The 9,766-nt window shown below is 39.7% G+C and overlaps 1 protein-coding gene across 1 annotated transcript in view; it reads left to right on the top strand.

Annotated features, from left to right (window-relative positions):
- The window catches only part of C12H19orf12 (chromosome 12 C19orf12 homolog), a 347,603-nt gene that overhangs the window by 302,236 nt on the left and 35,601 nt on the right, over positions 1-9,766 (top strand). The gene's annotated exons all lie outside the window — the stretch shown is intronic.

Raw genomic sequence — 9,766 nt, 5'->3', positions numbered from 1 at the left:
AAAACCTGGAAATTTTAATAAAGGTTTTATTATTTTTCAGCAAGTACCTGCAGCTTTGTACCTCTCTAGTAATTGTGATGTAAAAAACTTGGAATACAAAATATAATTACAATAGAAACCTTTCTACCAAAGCCACAGGTAAACAGAGATTTTTTTATTTTATTTTTCTTGTAAAATGTAGAGGGAAAAATTACAGTCTCACTGTGTATTTTGTAAGAGATTCCCCTCAAATTTGCTTTTTTAGCTCTAAGGAATCTTAAAAGAACACAAGGAATACCTGTTATGTCATGGCTGCACAAAATGTGGGCACATGTTTTCATTCCTTGGGACTGGGAGCTCAGTTTGTCCTGTGGGATCTCTCTTTTTCCTTGACTGTACACATCAGGGTTCTGCTGATGCCAATGAAATTTAAATTGTGGATAGCAGAGTAAGTATACAACCCTGAGGTTTGTGGCAGCTGGCAGAGCACCCCTGCTTCTCTGAACAAGAGGCATCCTCCTTCCAAAGACAAAAAGATTTTCAAGGTACTCAGTTTTGTTAACATAATGGTGATTCCAGAACATCACAGTATGAGACTGTCTTCTCAGGTTTCTTTTTTCTGCACCGGTCTGTTTACCACATGACTCCTATCAAAAGCCATGAAATTTCTTTAGTGTGTTGACCTGCTGGAAAAAGGTTCTTTAGGCCCTGTGGCAACCATGGCTTTTCTCCCTTTTCCTCCTAAATGCACTGACACAGCTTCAATGCACAGAAATCCTTCCAGGTGCCTGGTTGTGGCTGGCACTGCCTTGTGGCTGGCCTTACAGGAGTCAGGAGAATGATTCTAGCTGGAACCTAACCCAGCCTGAACCAGCCACACTCGGAGTGGGGAAGGGAGGATTGAGGTCATCTTCCTCAGCCCTTGCATCTGCAGCTCTCACTCCAGGCTGTTGGTAGAGGCAGTGCAGAACTATTTAAGGATGGTGAAGATGCTTTTTGAATTTGTATTCCACATGGCCACAGCATCTTTGCCAGGTAAAGCAATGATCTGGTTTAGTCTTAAAATTCTTAACCTGAGTAATGAATATTGTTTTATGTCATCTGTATTGTGAAAAACAGCATATTAAATTAAAATAAAGGTAAATTCACTTAGATACCAGTAATATCAGCCTGCTTGAAGCAGTACATAGGTTTCATCTTTGTGCATTTAGGACTGTTTTGTGTATGTTTCCATACAGCATGGCAGAGATTTAGTGAATGTTATCCCAATAGGTATGCACTAATACAATTGTTCCTGGCTTTGGAAGTTATTTTCAGTAGATCTGTGAGCTTGAAAGGCTGACATGCAAGCAGTGAGCACTGGTGCTCTAGTGCCACAAGAATTTTTAGTTAGGTGAAAACTACAAGAGATACACTGATAAGGATTGTTCAGTAGTGATAGTTGTTTTCAAAGAAAACAACTTGTCATGTTCAAAGTCACATTCACCACTGTCAGTATGAGAATTTTGTGTTTGCCAGTGTGTTTCTTGAATTGGTTTCTTCTTAGTCACATCCTAAAAACTCAGAAGTGCCTGAAACCCCCGAGGGTTTTCATCTGAATAAAAGGAAGGGGGTGAGAACTTCCTCCGTGCTGTATGCAATAGTTGTTTAAGACAGAAGCCCCAATGAATTGGTGTAATACTCAATAATGCAGTGAATGCTGTAGACATCACTTTCCCTGCCAGGATTTCATGTAGCACACCACTGTGTAAGGAACACCAGCACTTGTGGAAGGAACAGGTCATAATTTGGATCTGTATTGTTACATGTGAAAGGTAAGTGCAGAATTTAGGGAACAAAAGTAAAGGAAGGCTGATTTTCAAGCCTGAAAATGTGACTGATCACCAGCTCTATGTCATTCTTTGTGCCAAAAGTATTTGTCTGGCAGCATTAAGCATCTGCTTGCCTGTTTCACACAGATGCTGTAAGTAGAATTTGACCTTTTGTTCAGCAAGTGTTTGAATATTTAACGTGACGATATTAAGTTATCAGAAAGGCTGACTCTTTTGGGAAGACTGTTCAATTTTTATACAGCCCAAGTTAAAAGTACTTTGGAGCATGAACAACTTCAGAGCAGAACAAAGCAGCCAGTGCTAATGTGTAGAAACTCCAGAAGTAAATAACAGCTGTTCAAGAAGACTTCTATTAAATATGTATTAATTAACTTGAAGTGCATCACTTAAATATGTGAAGAGATTATCTTGTGTTAATTTACATTAAAACACACAGCACTTGTTAGCCTCATTACACCACCCTAAGTATATCCTAAGCTATCACCTCATCTTACACTGATCGTTTTGTTGGGTGTTGATTGCTTTCGATTTGCCCTTTTAAAATGTCAGATAGTGGCCTCCATTTCTTGTTGGATCTCTTCTTTCTCTCAGGTTTTGCTCTTGCATAGTTACAGTTCTTACTTCTGTCTGTTTTGTGCTGAGCAGAAAGAAAAATAACAATAGGTTGTGAAAATGTAATCGTAATTGCCCACCCAAACTTCACAGGTGGTTCCTGCTGTTAACCTGTGAACCAGCAGAGAGCAAAAGTGTCCATTTGTGTAGGGAAATTATTTTATATGAAGATTCAGTATCACCTTTACACCAGGAAAGATGCATAGTGAAATAAAGTCTTTTTAGTGAAATTATAGATAAATAAAACATAATGCTAATAATAGTGGTCTAAATCAATGTATCAATCTTCATAAACTCTCATTCCATCCATAAAACAAGTATTTTTAGGTGGACTTCAGTAAAAAATCATCTTTCTTACTATTTTGCTGCTGAAAATATATAAAATTACAAGATTTTATTTAGTGGCATTTTAGCGGCTGATCCAGCTGCTGAGCTGTTCTTTCATCCAGTCTTTTGACTCCACTGATTCCCTGATCACAGGCTGGAGTCCAGTTCTTGTTTCCCATGCCTAAGCCAGCACACTCCTCACTGAGGGGAGACTGAGGAATGTGAGAACTCACAGCCAGGCCCGGGCAGAGCAGGAAGGGCAAATGAAACCAAAATACTTGGCTTTAGCAGAATCTTGAAGTCCTGGACAAGTTGCTACATTGCATGGCTCTCCTGGGAGAAGAGAGGGGGAATGTTTGCTCTACTTTCAGGTTGTTTGCAACCTCTTCAGTTAAGACTTTGTGAATTTGCACCTAGGTTATGTTTCCAAGATTGTCTTTGCTGTATTTGTGCTTAGGGAGATATTTTTTCCTAAGTGAAAGCTGGATTTGCAAGGTAATTACAGCAATATGGGAAGTGCTGCCTGTAGAGAAATCCAGGCTTGGAATTCACAGCCCTTTGGTTCAAGAGAAGATTTAGATGCAGATATCTTCAAAAAAACCAACCCTTTAAGGCTGACTTAAGTTAAACCTTCACTTACTTTGCCCTGACATCCAGGCAGTGTTTGCTGTGCTGAGGGAGTTGAGTTTAGCAATAGAAGTGACTGTGGCTTTTTTTCTTGTGTGATTACAGTGCTTATCTCTGTGACCTAAAGGATGTCTTTTTCAGAAAGGGTAAAGAACTGGGCTGAGATACTGTTTTTGTGGGCTGAAATGCCATGGTGTGTAGCAGAACTGACCATCCCTCCAGTGAAGATGTTTTTCCTAATATCCAAACTAAACCTCCCCTGGTGCAGCCAAACTAGAAGGCCAGGTGGTCTCTAGTGAAGTCTTGAGAGTAGTAGATGCTTTTTCACGCTAATCTTTAAAAGCACATATATTTAAAGGTAGAAAAAAGTGTTTTTGCAATGCAAACAGGAAAGCCTTTCATATGAGGTAAAAGAGTTGCAGTTCACAACATAATCTGTTTCTTTGCTTACAGTTAGAAGCTTTAGAAGCAGTAGAGCTAAGGAGAGCCTAAGATGTTTCTTGTTAAACACTTAAGGATAGGAAAAGATGTGTGAGGGTAATTATCTTGATTAAAAAATTTGATCATCTTAAATAGGTATTTTTCAAGGTGCTAAAAAGGGATTTTGTTGATTTGGGCTGAAACTACTACTCTATCTATGTTTAACTCCTCTCTTTCCTGTCACTCAAATTTTCATTGTTTCATGAAGTAAATGTTAGCCAGCAAATATTAGTGTTCCATAATTTCTTTTTTAAAAGGATATCACTCCTTTAAAAATGAGGAATGGATGAGAGGTGTTCATGAATGAGACAGAGATGCTGTTTGGGGCATGGATTACTGGGTTACTGGGTGTTTTGCATATAAAAATGCAGTTTCTCCCTCTGTCCTGCCACCTGTGCAAAGGGAGATGGAATATTCAGGGTAGGGAGTAGGAGCTGCTGAATTGGTGGGTATTTAGGATCTTTTTATTACTCCATGAACAGCATTAAGTGTAAAAATGTAAGTTAAGTGCAAAAAAATATTATGCATCTAAATTGGGCAAATCTGATATGAAACCAAGTGTTCAGCATAGTACTTGAAATCAGAATTGTTTGCCTTTGTGCCTGGTCACTGTGTTAGATGTGCCGTGTCATATTGCTTCAGAAAGGGGTCACAAAACAGGGAACATTGAAATCGTGTTTCAAACAAATGTAGGAGGAATCCCAAATTCAGCAGTAAACAAAGATGAAAAGGAAGGCAGCACAAAAAGGGCAAGAAAAGATGCTTAAGTTTCCTACAGTTCCTGCTTCATTGTTTATTCCAGCTTCCTGTTTTTTCAGTCTGCTTCTCAAGCCTTTCTTGTGCATATACACAGATTATAGTATGCACAAGAATAAGCTGAAGGCAGAAACTGACTTAATGAAGACATTCTTGTGAGAGAGAAAAGATTTTGTTGTCCACAGATGCGCAAAGAAAAACAGAAAAGCAGCTGCCCTTAGAAATGAAGTAAAAGTAGAGCTGAGTGCCACGTCAGGATGCTTTACTCAAAATCTGGTGTGCTGCAAGTCTTTGAGAGCTGCTGTTGTGCAGGGATGTAACCAAGAGGTGAAACAAGAAGCTTCTCTAAGTCTCATGTCTTAGACACTGTCTTGAGCAGTGCTGACTGCCAATTTTCAGATGGCAAATAAGGATAAAAGGAAATAGCTTTTATAACTCTGGTATGGATGAGCTATTAATGATCAGTTTTGTCAAAAACTTCTCTTTCCTTAAGACCAAGGTATAGAGACTGTCATGTGCCGTCATCTTCCTCTTCAGAGGAGGGTTCGGAAGGGCAGAGGTCCTCAGCTCACTAATTCCCATCTGTATGGGAAATTAGTTGGTCTTCTCTGAAACCTTAGAGAGCAGGGGCAGTATAAATGTGGTGGAAAAAAATTGTGTGCCAAGTTAGGTGGGGAGATGAGGTGAAGTAGAGCTGAGATGCATCAATGAAGTGAAGGCTTCTGGTCACTTGGCCTGCAGAGTTAAGGAGCTAGGGATGTTGGTTAGCAACAATTATTAAATTTAAGGAATATCTGCACTACACCCACAAGGCTGTGAGCACTGGCATCTGGGTGAATTGGGCTGGTTTATTCTACTCCTTGTCTTATTTGTTTATCAGCTGAAGCATTTATGAGAGCAAATGCAGCTGGTGGCATTTGGGCTGTGGAAATTATAGTTTGTAATATTCTTCTAACAGTAATTTCTAACAAAATTTAAAGAATTCTATAACTAGTATTTCATTCATGCACTGAAAACCTTCAAGTTTTAGGATTTTTTTTCTCTACCTTTATCAAACAGCAAAAAATTCTATAGGATTCCTATAAATTACTAACCATGGCTGCTGCAGCATACCTAGTGAAATAGATCAAGGGTCCAGTCTGCTTTGACAATTCCTATGTAACCAAATATAGGAGAAAGAGAAGAGAGAGGAAATTTGTAGGGCTGGTAGTGGTTTGTATTTTTCAATAATTTATCAAGATTCGAGAGCACAGATTTCCTTTGGGAAATATTAGTTCTAAGGTTTACAAAGTGCCTCAGTTGTAAATACCCATAAAAATGACAATTTGGTAGGTCATATTTATTCTTAAGCAGGTCAAAGGACATTAGCGTATTCCTACTGTATAAATCTGTCAAGTACAGAATTTCTTTATGCTCCCAAATCACAAAAGCACCTCTTACAGTCAAGGAGAAAGCATCACATTATTGCCAATCAAGGACAACAAGCAAGAATATTGATCTCTACCCAATAACTTTTGCCCTGCTCACTAAGTTTTTATTACTGAAACTGGACACATCAAGGGATTGGATTTAATATATACATATAGTGCTGATTTATTACAGGAGGAGAAATATGGTCTGGCCTTACTTCTGGCTCAGTATTTTAACACTTATTTTATTCCTTGCGTGGAAGCTTTTCCTACAGATAAAGTGTAAGATTTCCAGCTAGCCCTGGATGGGCACAAATCTTCAGCTCACAGAGGTACATTGATTTATGGGTGTACAAGCATCCTGCCTTTGGTGGCTTTAGAGTCATGAGTCTTGATTTTAGGAATTTATGTGTGTGAATGTCTGTATTAGGGGGATTGTTACTTCAAAGAGACATAACTAAAGCTAAGCTTGGGGAGAGAGATGGGGAGATTGAAGGACATTTAGGCACAGAAGGTCTGGGTGCTGCTTGCTGAGCCTGGTGTGAAGATGTGTTGGCTTTCTGCTCATCTGTGGAGCTGTGCATGTAAAACCCTTTGTGTGCAGGCTGTTTAGCAATCACAGGTATTGGAATGAAGCAGAGGGCCAGCATAATGCATCTTGATCTCGTGTTGGTGAAACTTCATATTTTTTTGTCATTTTTGGCTGATCACTGCAGAGGATTTGGCCTGCTCCACAAACGCAGCATCTCTGAACTCTGTCCACAGTGATAACCATGGCTTAAGGTAGAGGGAGGATCAATCAGCTGCTTTTTAGAAGGGAAGTGCATCTACAAAACTGAAGGGAGAGTTCTTCACCACATAATTACAGAACAGTGGACGTTGGAAGGAGCATCTTTTCTGACCCACCAGCTCAGTGCACAGTCAGTGAGATCAGGTTGCTCAGGTTCTTGTCAGATTTTGAATGCAAGGATGGTGTTAACACAAGCTCTCTGGGTAACCTGTTCCAGTATTTCAGTGGTCAAGGGTAAACTACTGAGTTAACAATACAGGCCATGTAAGTCAGCAGGACCAGATACCTGTTTATTTTGCATCCTAGAGAGCAGCCAAGTCCCTGTGTAATTATAAGCCCTGCTGGCTTTTTACCTGTCTAGGCAAAAGATGTGAGTTTTGCTTGCTCTTTGGCCTTTCAAGAGCTGATCAGCCCTTTCACAGAATAAATGCATGCAGAAGTAGCTGATGGATTTGCTGCTCATGTTCATAATGCTGTGGAGAGAGCTGGATAGGCCAGACCTTACTCTCCATCATTTCCTGATGGAGCAGGCAGAGGGACACATGCTGAATTTCTCCAGACATGTCCTTCCCATGCCAGACATTTTGTCAAGAGGTTATGTGCAAGGATTATGTGTTTGCCAGGATTTCCATATGTCAAGTAACCCCAGCCTTTGCTCCAGCACACGAACAAATCCTACTGTGCCTGTAGAGCAAACCTGGCACTCCCTGGAAGTGCCCCTGCACGTGGTGTGCACACTCCCACTGCCTCTGATGTGGCTGGGGGTCCTGTGTGTGTGCTCTCCTGTGGATTTCCACAAGCACAACGAATTCGATGGGACCCAAACATTTTGGATTAACTCTAGGTGTTCAGACCATGTGTACAGCACATGTGCCACTGGGCTGGTGGTGCTTTGAGGGTTGGACACTGTGCTTCTACCACACAGCTCCTGGGGATGCATTTCAGTGCAGGAAGAGTTCAGAACAGGATCATGACACAATCAGAAATCATGCTTTTTACTGGGAACCTCTAGGAAGAATTCTGCCAAAAGAAGAAGCTGATTTTTCAGGTTCTTCAGCCTCCTGACTTGTTACAGGTCATTGTGTAGCAAACCTTACCCTGCCTTCAGGATGCTTTCCTATGGCACAGATTTCAGAAGGATCTGAGAAGGCAGTGGCTTTTGATTTTGCATCTGTGTGTCTTAACTAGAACGTAATTTCTTCACCAATGAGAATTCAAACCAGAAAGGAGAGTGAACAATGTGGAGCTGAGATGAAAGTATGACCCAGGGTATGCATTGTCTACTTCAAGTGTCAGGGGGAAATGCTGAGTTCTGCCAGCTGCCTTTAAAATCACCTCTCAGGATCAAGCCTAGAATGAGAAAGTGACAATGACTTCCATGTCACCTTTTCAGGTAAATACAGAAAGCTGTAGTTGCCAGAGCAATGATGAATCATTATTTCCTTCCATCCAAAGAGCCTTGGGCTTTTTCCTCATTCAAACATTTAACTTACTTGCAGGGCTGACAGAAGAGCAGTAGATTTTTTTTTCCAAATATCCATTTGCCTTTCCATTTATCTACTTTGATCTAAAATATAGAACCTGATAGATGCCCTAGGTAAATCAAACATTTTCCGTCTGCCAAAACGGTTTTGCAAATGCTTATTTCATGCCATTACCATTTTTCTGTTTCTAGCAGTAAATCAAAAAGTATCAGCCATTCATCCACTTTAAAAGTAATGCCTTTCCTTTGCATAATTACACATACCCAGTGGAGATCTGTGTGCACAGTAAATCTATTCCTTTAAAAGGTTTCGCCTTAAGTACCACAGTGACATAAATTGGTGAAGCGCAAATTTATTTATTTAAAAGGTTTATTCTTTTAACTGGTGCAGTAACTGTTACACATCCATTGTTTGGCTTGGGTGGGGAGGGCTTTTATTAATGTATCAGATTTAATTTTGCAGCAGATGTTTATGTAGAAAGGTCTCACTCCTTATAGGACTTCAAGCAATTGATATGCGTGTGTAATTTATTCTCATTACAGGTTTATTCTTAACTGGTGTTCAGGGGGTCTTCACTGTATCTCTAGTAGATCCTTGAGAATTAAATAGTTTAACGAATGTAATGAGCAAGCCTGAAAGAAGTACACAGAAAGCAGAATATGGATTTGGGTATTACCTCTCCAAATTTGCAAATAACCTAAGTGTCGTATTAAAAGGGACTGAGAAATTACCAAAAATTAATGTCTTCAAGTAATAAATGCCCCACATGGTATTTTGGCAAAGCAAAGATTTAAAAAATGGATCTTTTCATCGTTCTCATGTAAACTTGCTCATCTTTGTAAGTCATGCTTGTAGCTCTCAGGGGTGTCAAACCTAAAGCAGACAAGCCCAGCTGGTGGAAGCCTGGGAGTGAAATGATGAATTTTTTAGCAGATCTGAGTTTATTTTTAGGCTTTATAGAATTATGTTTCATTTCCCTGTGAGTGAAATTGTAGGAAGTAGCTTAGAAGAAAAACAAATTAAGAAACTTCACCAGAACAGCAAAAAATAGCAAAACACTGGACCCTAACTACAGTTGAGCACAACATATCCTGATTGCATTTGAAATTGTGGCTACAGTTTAGTCCTGCAAATATTTACGTACATGTTCAGTTTAATGCATATGAGAATTCTTGAAACAAGCAGTAAGTCTGAAGAGACAGCAGACTGCAGGCTAAGTTATGGCATGGGGAGCTGAACAAAATTTCTAGTGTGAGTATATCTTCTGTGGATATATTTTCCATAGTGCTGAATGTGGGAGTAAAATTCCAGGTGTCTGGATTTTGTTAGGTTATGCAGTGAGAGAAGTGTAAAAACAATTTAGGGGAGAGGAGAGTTCATAGAAAGGTTTTGGGTCTGGAATTTTGTTTGGTTAGTGAAGATAATTTCATTAACACACACAATCAACATATTCAACCCCTTGATTTCACA

Source organism: Sylvia atricapilla, chromosome 12 (assembly GCF_009819655.1).
Source record: "Sylvia atricapilla isolate bSylAtr1 chromosome 12, bSylAtr1.pri, whole genome shotgun sequence".
NCBI classification, from domain to species: domain Eukaryota; kingdom Metazoa; phylum Chordata; class Aves; order Passeriformes; family Sylviidae; genus Sylvia; species Sylvia atricapilla.
Note: the sequence above shows the minus strand (reverse complement) of the source record. Positions and strands in the feature narration are given on the sequence as shown.